General features: G+C 39.3%; 1 protein-coding gene across 8 annotated transcripts in view; it reads left to right on the forward strand.

Moving 5' to 3' along the window:
* The window catches only part of LOC128604465 (receptor-type tyrosine-protein phosphatase delta), a 424718-nt gene that overhangs the window by 289354 nt on the left and 122864 nt on the right, over positions 1-12500 (forward strand). The gene's annotated exons all lie outside the window — the stretch shown is intronic.

Genomic DNA, 12500 nt, shown 5'->3' on the forward strand with positions numbered 1-12500 from the left:
AGCTTTTCTCTTCACTCACGGCACACAGCAAACATTAACGTGACATTTTAAGTTCAGCGGCGAGGTTTGGATATCGGGACGTCTTGTTTCTGCTATCTCTACATCCCTAGCTGCCTTTGTTAGCCATTTTATTTTCCTTCCGCAGGAGTTAGAGTACACTCCGAAAGCACGTTAGCGCCGCGCGTTCCTTGTAAATGAAACACGCGAGTAAACAGCAGGTGTTTGTTCCGTCTCTGCGCGCTTGCTTTGTCTTTGCGAGCTCACCGTTGGCGTTGTGTTCGTACAAGACAAACACGCGCCTACAAAGAAAACCTGAGCAAATACCCGTTTGTTATGTTAGCCCGCGCGGCTAACCCCAAAGCTATAAACCCGCTAGCTGGGAGCAGAGTGGAAGTGGAGCTGCTAAAGTCGGTCCCCGAGGCTCGGAGCTGACTGACAGCCCAATCACGCCGAGCTAACCAGACACGCACTGACCTCCTGATAACCAGCACACCACTGACATTTCCATAGCACGAGTGGAATTGGCCAGGAGCTCTTCAGAGAGAGGGAGGGAAAAGAAAGGCAGGCGGAGATTAAGAAGAGGGTGTGAGAGCTGGTGATAGCGAAGGATGCAAGAGGAGGGGATTGGAAAGAAAGCGGACGTGACATGAAGGATAAGCGCGTGTGTGTGTGTGTGTGTACGTGTGTGTTGGTGCATAAGGTGGGCAGTGGAGTGAATTGAGAGTAAACACAAATATCGATAAGCGAATGAGCAAGACAGATTGGGAAAGAAAAAAAAAAGAGCAAAGAACGAGAGATAGAGAGAGTGAAAGAAGGACAGCGGGAGAATATTGGAGGCAGTCAGGCCTGAAATCAGGTCAGATTGTTCACGAGCAAACTTTGGACTGTGTGTGTGTGTGTGTGTGTTCTGCTAAGAAAATTCAGCACTAGTCAGCCAAAACATTGTCAGAGGCCACGCCCCTTTGGCATGACTGATGGTAAGACAGGCCACGCCTCTTTCACTGCCAATACAGGCACAGAGACCGACAGGCAGCGAAGCCGTTCATCCATCACAGACACAGAGGCCACGCCTCCTTCCCTGGCACCGACAGCCACGCCTCCACGGGATTCATTTCTGGAACTTTCCGTTAAGAAATTCTCCATCATTATCATTTTTTTTTTATGATGGTCGCGAGTCTTTTTTGTCTCTGACAGTCTGCTTCTGTCACTTTCTCCTTCCGCTTGTCGATGAGACTGATGACAGGCGAAGGATATCGGCTCCGTTAGCTCTTGCCACAGCTTTTGTTAGCGCCATTGAGAGATCTGACAGAAGTTTGGAACAGAAATAAGAGTCAAGCGTCTCACACAAGTGTCTCATGCAGTGCTCGAGTCAATAACTGCGTTCTGACTCAGATTTGAGACTGCCCCGTGCTTCGCCGCGCAGCTCGTGTCGCTTTACATGTCTCGCTGTACATGTGACGTGACAGAATCATATCGTTTCCCGTACCGAACAGAGCCTCAGGTTGAGTTCGCATCACAGCCACTAATTCAGCGGGTGGGTTTTGGGCTCGAGAGCCTTCCCTCGTTTGTTTACAGAGACCGAGCCAGAGCGGGATTTGCATAGCGACAATCGTCCTAGCGCACGTTTTCGGAGGCTAATTTCCTCTGCCGCGTGGCAGGCGCTCAGAAAGAAAGAACAGATCTCGCAACAATGGCTTTTTTTTTTTTTTTCTTCTTCTTTTCTTTTTTTTTTCTTCCCTGAGCCGAGACAAAAGGGGACGATGAAAGGCAATACATCATAACGCAGCACGGCAGTGTAATTCCAAACAAGACCGAGTTCATTAATTCCGCAGCGCGCTAGCTACACTCGCCAGGCTGTCAGGAAGGAAGCAGTCGCTGCCAAGACAAACAAACAAAAAAAAAAAACAAAAAACATGAGTAATCTTAAGAGCGCAGACAGCCAAACGTAGACACCATTGATCTGCTTGCACTCGTTCTCATCTCACAAAATGGCTGCCATTTACGAACAGCACGAGGCTAAAAAAACAAAACTGTCACTGTATCATTGTTGTGTTTCTTCCTGAACGTTTTTCCCGGTTCACGTTTTGCTCCTGCTCTCATTCGGCATTCGGGTAACGAAGCCGCGGCGGCCATTTTGGCTCAGCGTGCGCAGTGTTATGCTGAGCCGAGTGTGATTAGCCCGAGCTCAGCGCTGTGGCAGAGCCATAATGAAACGCTCCATTAGGGAGAAAGGAAAGGTAATTATGCAGTGTCAGATCGAGGAGACGCAGTCGTAGCTCTTTCTCACACACATCCACTGCTTATGAGGGTGTCCTACACGCAGGCTGGCTAATCCTAAATAGAACAGCGTGTCCTCATGTTATTCAAATGCCATTTTAGTCAGTTACTGTAACCAACTATAGTGGCGGAGGGTTAAACATGTCGGGGAGGAGGGGGGAAAAAACAACAACAACATTTATGTATCTTTTCTAAACATGAAATAATGTTACGCAACTTTAGAACCACAATGCTAGCTGCTACGTGACTCATATTACCAAACACGATGGACTTTTTTTTTTTTTGATTTTGTTATTGTTTTGTCCTTCCTGTCAGTGTAGAAATCTCCTAAAGATGTTGTCTTGTGGTGAGTTAGATACCTAGCTAGTTCAATATCAGGTATTGGATTCATGTTAGCTAGCATTAGACATAGCTAAGAGCTACCACGCAGGTAGCAAAGAAAGAAATGACACTGTTTAAAGAAATAGTGCTATAGAACCCCGGGAACATAGGACCATTTTTCAGGTGCTAGTTATGCGCCATATAAACCTGGGGAACAGAGAACCCGTGGAAACATCTTACATGAGGAAAAAAATCACCACTGTACAACCTGTTCCATAGTAATTTATTAAAATGTAAATAAGGCTATAGTAGGGGTCGATTAAAAGTCAAATGCACGTTATATTTCCTGTTAATCTAACGTTTTTAACCGACGCAGTGTTAGCATATGAAACTTATTGAAAAAGCTAGCACTACAGATCAGTAAAAATGACTTGGTCGAATGTACAGTACGCAGGCATCCATCTTTTCACAGGCAAACTTTAAGGCCTGGGTTGACTTCCGTTTTTTATTTTCTTGTAATTTAAATAAAATAATAGTTTTTATATATATATATATATATATATATATATATATATATATATATATATGTGTGTGTGTGTGTGTATATATATATTTGTATAGATTATATATGTTTGTATAGATTATATATATTTATATAGAAGATATATATTTGTATAGAAGATATATATTTGTATAGATTATATAGATTATATATATTTGTATAGATTATAGTGGAAGATATTGCTGTACTTTAGTTTGTTTAATCACTACACTTGTGTGTGAGCATGAGTGTGTGAGTATTCCTAGGTAATGTAGTCAAATCTCACTCATTTGCCTGAGAAATGCTTCGCGCACACACACACACACACACACACACACACACACACACACACACACATATACACAGTAGCTGGAGACGAAAGTTAATCTCCCTACTCGCTGCCCTATAAATAAAAGACACATTACCTAAACGCAGTGATAAATCAGTAACCAACGCGCTCTCTCTCTCTCTCTCTCTCTCTCTCTCTCTCTCTCTCTTCTGGAAGAATAATTTTCATCCATCCCAAAGTCCCAGTCTAGCATTTATTATTGAACTAGCAGATGAGCTATTTCCCCTCTCTCTCACTCTCTCTTTACTCTCTCTCTCTCTCTCTCTCTCTCTCTCTGTCCGTTGTTTATACTGCCTGAATAAGATTGTTCAGAGAGCTAAAGCAGAAACGGCAAAGTGAACATGCTCATCTCATCTTCGGAGACAAAATCTGAGTCAGCCTCTCGCCATGCGATAACAGGCAATAACGCTCAACAGTGCAGGTGTATGATAGTCTGTGTGTGTGTGAGTGTGTGTGAGAGAGAGAGAGAGAGAGAGAGAGAGAAAGATGCCTGTACACTATTTAATGTGTGTGTGTGTGTGCTGGTTTTTGGCAGGATCTGAGCAGTTCGGAGCGTGACTTGGCACTATCAGAGCACAGAGCTCGTGGGAGATTTGATTTGATCCACAGACAGATGCCTTTTTGGTCGGATTCTCGCCGTGTCTCGAACCCGCTCGTGTTTCAGAGCCATTTATCAAGATGTACTGACTCTAATGAGATGATGAAAACTGGGTTATGTGCAGTCCAGGACGGTCGCAGAATGCCAATTTACAGCTGTATAAACACCCACAACTGCCCTGTTTCCCAGACTAGAAGATCCTCTTTCCTTTTCAGCAGGTGTCTTCGAACCCTTTCTGTCAGGGTTAACGCTCATCAGCGGAATGGAAATCGACTGATCGGACATTTTCATTCAGTATAAACAAACCAATCCTTTTATCGCTGCGAGTCTGTCATAAGATTAGTCAGGACACTGTTGGGTTTCTGTGTATAGAGTATCATGACTCTGCTGTGTTTAGCTGCTGGTGAGCAGGACGATGGGAAGGGGAGGGGTTTGAGCCAACTGCTGTGTAAACAATTCACACCTCTCCTCAATAATAAATAGATAGTACAAATAAATAATAAAGAAATAATAATAATAACCGCTACAATAAAGTTATTTACTTAATTCTTTTACTGGAGGTAAATATTAAGACACAATGGTAGTTTGTTAGCTTTTTAGTTGTTAGCATGTCTTAATTTAGTTTTCTTCTCATAAGAACAGCACAAACACGACACCGTTTAAACGTAGCAATATTGTATAGCTAGCTATTACTGAGTAATTACAGCTATTCACTATCACTATACTCTTTTTCTTTTTTTCTCTCTCTCTCGTTAGTAAACAAAATCGGTCAAGACGTCGTCTCATTCACACGGCGGTCGCACCGAGGCTAGCTAGCATACGCGTAAACATTCGGGAAAATCTCAATTCAACCGAATCGTGCGATGAACACTAAGTCCTGTCTTCTATAGAGACGCTGTGAACGTAGAAATGATGTAAACGTATAAGGAATGTCCACATTTCTCACAGATGTGTGGGTAAATTATTAAGAAATGACTCCATATGAGTACAATTACACTGCGATTACACTTGAGCATTTGAGCGCTAAATGCGAAGCCACGGTTTCTGCCGTGAGCATACTGAGCAGATTTGGACTTCCGAAGTCGTAAATAACACTAGAGTGGGCTGTTCTTTAGGAATCTTCTCATAGAAATGGTAAAAACACGCAGCAGTGCCACGGAATAGATGAAGATATATAGCGAAATAGCTATCTAGGCTGATTGCTAGCTTGCTATTATCATACTGTTAGCCCTCTGTAGAGACCTATATAGATATAACATTAAATACACTACTAATTAATGCTGTGTTACACCAAGAGGATGTAACACCAGCATCTGACTATTAGCTACATAACGTAGCTAGCTTGCTAACACCATAACATGGTGGAGGCCTTTAAAATTCCACGCATCCACCCTAATTATTCTCCTTAAGCAAATAATACAGGCGTATCTGTTTCATACTCATCTGGACTTTTTTCTTTTTCTTTTTCTTTTCTTGAGATGACATTTAGAAGTGAAGGTCTCACACCCAATTAGCATGTGGCTAACCGGTGGCATTTTAATAGGTGCTGCGTGTAGAGCCTTTAGCTTTTTTTTTTTGTGCTAAAGCTGACACTTAAATATCTGAAATTAAAAGCCATGTAGAAGCTCTGGAATGCTCTTCTAGATTGTGTGTGTGTGTGCAAGTTTAAAAATGTGTGCACATTGTGTGTGTGTAGAAGCTAAACGTGTATATGTGTATAGCCAGTTACAAAGTTGATGGGTGATATTCGCTCAATTAGCTACCTAATTAGCTACACAGTGCTGGTTAAATAATTAGCTTAGCTTAGATTAGCATGACCTCTGTAGCAACAGCGTTCGGAAATTCAGTTACCGGCCACGTTTGGTAGCACAGCAGCTAATTTTAGACCGAAAGAAATTAGGAGGGAAAATGTATACGGCGGCCATTTTGAGTCGTGAAACGCCCACTTGTTCCTGCGGAGGACGTTATAGCTGCTCGGTGACGTGAAGTCGCACTGGATTTTTAGCGTTGAAAATATCCAGGTACCACTGTCGAGAATGAAGTGTAGCGTTGTATAGTGTGTTGTATATCTGAGAGAGAATTTGAGACACTTCAGTAACTATTTGTTTTTCTTTCGTCACCAGGGTACGTCAGCCGACGTTAGCGCAGATTTTTATACAGGTGTAGGGAACAAGCGACGCTGAGGCGACGTCTCGAGTCTTTTCCACCATTTATCTTGTTCAGAAGGTTAAGACCACACCCCCCTTCTTTTTTTTTTTCTTTTCTTCTTGTTTCCTATTGGCTTGCGAATTCACGTAATCAAACTCGGCGTGAGGCAAATTGAAATGTCACAGGAAGCAACTTTTTTTTTTCCTCGCAATAAAGCTCTTTATTCGTGTTCAGTCTGACGGCTGCTTTAATAGTTAAGAGTTTAAAGTCAGAACTCTTTTCCTCACTTTCTCTCTGTCTCTCTCCTTCTGAAGTCAGATTATTCATCCTCCCACGGGCTGCTGCGGGGTGGGGGAGATGTCAGAATGCACCAGGAATGAAAGTATGTGTGTGTGTGCGTGTGTGTGTGTGTGTGCTCGTTTGTAGGTGACAGCAGTCTCAGGCATGGCACTAAATGACAGTGGAGGTGGGAGTATGATGTGTGGCGAATGAAAACACACACACACACACACACACACACACACACACAGAGCACAGGACTCAGTTTACGTATTTAAATATGAAGCTGGTTTATTCTGAGCTGGATGGAATGAATGGAATCAGCGGGTGAGGCAGGTTGCCAAATATAGCTTAAATCCACATAAAACATATTTACAATGTACAGAGGCTTTATACACTATTATTATTATTACTATTATTATTATTATTATTATTATTATTATTGTTTGAATCCCTCCCTCCCTCCCTCATCACCGTCTTCCGACTCCTCACAAATCTTTTGGCTAGCCGGCATGCAACAGTTTTGCCGCTAGCATGCTGTTAGCGCCATGGAAACCAGTTTTGGCCAGTAACCTTGGCTACAGTTGATGGACTCTGAAGCGAATGTTTGACCTCTGAGTCGGGGGGTTGAGGCGGGGGATGTGAGAAAGAACTGTCTCTCTACCCTTTAGCATAAACAATGAGAGAATGATTATCATGAGAATCAGATATGAGTTTTACATAAGTTTGGTTTACTTAAAATAAACGTTGGAGATGAACACTTGAAAAGTCTCGTTTAATTCCCATAATGCACTGCACAGAAAATCGTTGTAGACAGCTTATGATTCCTCATGGATTCATTCAAAGGAAAATTTTCCTGTAAAAGTGATTCCAGGCTTCAGAAATAGGAAGAGAACACCAGGTTGCTTTTACACATACCAGGAAGTCCTTATAAGGACAGAAAGCTTTATGGCAGATTGTATGGCAACAGTTCCTAAGCAGTGATTGGTTGGCCATGAAAAAAGGCGGGACATAAAATTGGTCAAATAATGTTAGGTAGAGTTAATGCATACAGATACATTTGAACCTTTTGAAGAAGTTGTTGTGTGTGTGTGTGTGTGTGGTTTTGGTAGTAAGCTGACTTAGTGAGAGGCTTTATGTAATACTCATCACGCTAGAGACCAGAGCTTAGCCAGGCTTCACTACATCTAACACACACACACACAGTCTGAGCTAAAGCCATGTATGAGAGTGACAGACACAGAAGAGGGATGATGAAGCACTAATGCATATGTCATGTAAATCAGGGCGCTAGTCTCAAACACACACACACACACACACACACACAGAGCCATACTCCAGAGACCCTGTATGTGGGAAAGAGTATGTTATGTTATATTGTAACGTTTTTTTGTTTGTTTTTTTAGGTCAGTTCACTTGACCTTGACCTTTGAACCCTACAAAAATTACCACCATGGCTTGTCACCATTCTACAATTTTATTTTTCATCTCTCTCTCTCTCTCTCTCTCTCTCTCCCTCTCCCTCGATCACTCTGTTTCACTCGTCTTATCACTGTTTCTATCTTAGCTCTTAGCTTCACTCTCTCTCTCTCTCTCTCTCTCTCTCTCTCTCTCTCTTTCTCTCTCTCCCCCTCTCTCTCTTTTTATGGTGTAAAGTGATTCCTTATGCAGTAAAGGATCCATTGCTGCATGCATGAACAGCAGATAAGAATCAGACCAGACACATCTCCTCTCTCTAATTAAGTGTGTGTGTGTGCGTGCGTGCGTTTGTGTGTGTGTGTCGTATAGTGCAGGATGTCTTTGTGAATATCGGGAAAGAACAATGAGACGCCAAGACACGAAACCCAGCGAGCTGTTTTAATTTGGTCCAAGATTCTAACATAGCAGCACTGATACTGAGAGAGAGAAAGTGTGTGTGTGTGTGTGTGTGTATGTGTGTGTGTGGTGTCACAGATGGGAGCAGAAAGAGCAACACTGACTGTCATGTGTGACATCACACAACAGCGCACAACCGTGTGCCAACGTTCACTTCCGTACACACACACACACACACACACACACAGGTTGTTCTGTTGCTATAATGAGTCGTGGCAGGATGGGGCTTGCCGTGTTTCTTCTCTCTCTCTCTTTCTCTCACTCTCTCACTCTCTCTCTCTTTCTCTCTCTCTCTCTCTCTCTCTCTCTCTCTCTCTCTCTCTCCTTCCAGCTCCTCTCTCCTGTCCCTATGTTACGCAGTGTACAGATGGCCTTGTTTATCTGAATCAGCATGTGAGGTAGAGGGCAAGAGGTAGAGTGGGGAAAAAAAAAAGAGAGAGAGAGAGAGAGAGAGAGAGAGAGAGAGGGTACAGTGATGGAGAAAGACAGAAAATTCTAAGTGGCAGAAAAAGAAAGATGGAGAGACTGTGGGTGGGGAAGTTAGGAGATTTCATATGGTTCATAATTAATCTAAACCCCTCCTGATTAATCTATACCTCTCCTTATTAATCTATACCTCTACTGATTAATCTATACATCTCCTTATTAATCTATACCTCTACTGATTAATCTATACCTCTCCTTATTAATCTATACCTCTACTGATTAATCTATACCTCTCCTGATTAATCTATACCTCTACTGATTAATCTATACCTCTCCTTATTAATCTATACCTCTACTGATTAATCTATACCTCTCCTTATTAATCTATACCTCTAGTGATTAATCTATACCTCTCCTTATTAATCTATACCTCTACTGATTAATCTATACCTCTCCTTATTAATCTATACCTCTCCTTATTAATCTATACCTCTACTGATTAATCTATACCTCTCCTTATTAATCTATACCTCTACTGATTAATCTATACCTCTCCTTATTAATCTATACCTCTAGTGATTAATCTATACCTCTCCTGATTAATCTATACCTCTCCTTATTAATCTATACCTCTCCTGATTAATCTATACCTCTCCTTATTAATCTATACATCTCCTGATTAATCTATACCTCTCCTTATTAATCTATACCTCTACTGATTAATCTATACCTCTCCTTATTAATCTATACCTCTACTGATTAATCTATACCTCTACTCATTAATCTATACCTCTACTGATTAATCTGTACCTCAACTGATTAATCTGTACCTCTACTGATTAATCTATACCTCTACTGATTAATCTATACCTCTACTCATTAATCTATACCTCTCCTTAATAATCTATACCTCTACTGATTAATCTATACCTCTACTCATTAATCTATACCTCTACTGATTAATCTATACATCTCCTTATTAATCTATACCTCTACTGATTAATCTATACCTCTCCTTATTAATCTATACCTCTACTGATTAATCTATACCTCTCCTTATTAATCTATACCTCTCCTTATTAATCTATACCTCTACTGATTAATCTATACCTCTCCTTATTAATCTATACCTCTACTGATTAATCTATACCTCTCCTTATTAATCTATACCTCTACTGATTAATCTATACCTCTCCTGATTAATCTATACCTCTCCTTATTAATCTATACCTCTACTCATTAATCTATACCTCTCCTTATTAATCTATACCTCTACTCATTAATCTATACCTCTCCTTATTAATCTATACCTCTACTCATTAATCTATACCTCTCCTTATTAATCTATACCTCTACTGATTAATCTATACCTCTCCTGATTAATCTATACCTCTCCTTATTAATCTATACCTCTACTGATTAATCTATACCTCTCCTTATTAATCTATACCTCTACTGATTAATCTATACCTCTCCTTATTAATCTATACCTCTAGTGATTAATCTATACCTCTCCTTATTAATCTATACCTCTCCTTATTAATCTATACCTCTACTGATTAATCTATACCTCTCCTTATTAATCTATACCTCTCCTTATTAATCTATACCTCTACTGATTAATCTATACCTCTCCTTATTAATCTATACCTCTACTGATTAATCTATACCTCTCCTTATTAATCTATACCTCTACTGATTAATCTATACCTCTCCTTATTAATCTATACCTCTACTGATTAATCTATACCTCTCCTGATTAATCTATACCTCTCCTTATTAATCTATACATCTCCTGATTAATCTATACCTCTCCTTATTAATCTATACCTCTACTGATTAATCTATACCTCTCCTTATTAATCTATACCTCTACTGATTAATCTATACCTCTACTCATTAATCTATACCTCTACTGATTAATCTGTACCTCAACTGATTAATCTGTACCTCTACTGATTAATCTATACCTCTACTGATTAATCTATACCTCTACTCATTAATCTATACCTCTCTTTAATAATCTATACCTCTACTGATTAATCTATACCTCTACTCATTAATCTATACCTCTACTGATTAATCTATACCTCTCCTTATTAATCTGTACCTCTACTGATTAATCTATACCTCTCCTGATTAATCTATACCTCTACTTATTAATCTATACCTCTCCTTATTAATCTATACCTCTACTGATTAATCTATACTTCTCCTGATTAATCTATACCTCTACTCATTAATCTATACCTCTACTGATTAATCTATACCTCTCCTTATTAATCTATACCTCTACTGATTAATCTATACCTCTACTGATTAATCTATACCTCTACTGATTAATCTATACCTCTCCTTATTAATCTATACCTCTACTGATTAATCTATACCTCTCCTTATTAATCTAGTCCTTTCCTTATTAATCTATACCACTACTCATTAATCTATACCTTTACTGATTAATCTATACCTCTCCTTAATAATCTATACCTCTACTGATTAATCTATACCTCTCCTTAATAATCTATACCTCTACTCATTAATCTATACCTCTACTCATTAATCTATACCTCTACTGATTAATCTATACCTCTCCTGATTAATCTATACCTCTCCTTATTAATCTATACCTCTCCTGATTAATCTATACCTCTCCTTATTAATCTATACCTCTGCTGATTAATCTATACCTCTACTGATTAATCTATACCTCTCCTTATTAATCTATACCTCTACTGATTAATCTATACCTCTCCTTATTAATCTATACCTCTCCTTATTAATCTATACCTCTACTGATTAATCTATACCTCTCCTTATTAATCTATACCTCTACTGATTAATCTATACCTCTACTGATTAACCTATACCTCTACTGATTAATCTATACCTCTCCTTATTAATCTATACCTCTCCTGATTAATCTATACCTCTACTGATTAATCTAGTCCTTTCCTTATTAATCTATACCTCTACTCATTAATCTATACCTTTACTGATTAATCTATACCTCTACTGATTAATCTATACCTCTCCTGATATATCTATACCTCTACTCATTAATCTATACCTGTCCTTAATAATCTATACCTCTACTCATTAATCTATACCTCTACTCAATAATCTATACCTCTACTGATTAATCTATACCTCTACTCATTAATCTATAACCCTCCTGATTAATCTATACCTCTACTCATTAATCTATACCTCTACTCAATAATCTATACATCTCTTGATTAATCTATACCTCTACTCATTAATCTATAACCCTCCTGATTAATCTATACCTCTACTGATTAATCTATACCTCTGCTTATTAATCTATACCTCTACTGATTAATCTATATCTCTACTGATTAATCTATACCTCTCCTTATTAATCTGTACCTCTACTGATTAATCTATATCTCTACTGATTAATCTGTACCTCTACTGATTAATCTATACCTCTACTGATTAATCTATACATCTTCTGGTTAATCTACACCTCTACTGATTAATCTATACATCTTCTGGTTAATCTACACCTCTACTGATTAATCTACACATCTCCTGATTAATCTATACATCTCTTGATTAATCCATATGCCCAGATTAAATGATATATATCCAGATTATTACATTTACATTGTAACTATTTTGCCTCCTGATTAATCGATACACCAGCTAATTCATTTCAATCT

This window comes from Ictalurus furcatus, chromosome 29 (assembly GCF_023375685.1).
Source record: "Ictalurus furcatus strain D&B chromosome 29, Billie_1.0, whole genome shotgun sequence".
NCBI classification, from domain to species: domain Eukaryota; kingdom Metazoa; phylum Chordata; class Actinopteri; order Siluriformes; family Ictaluridae; genus Ictalurus; species Ictalurus furcatus.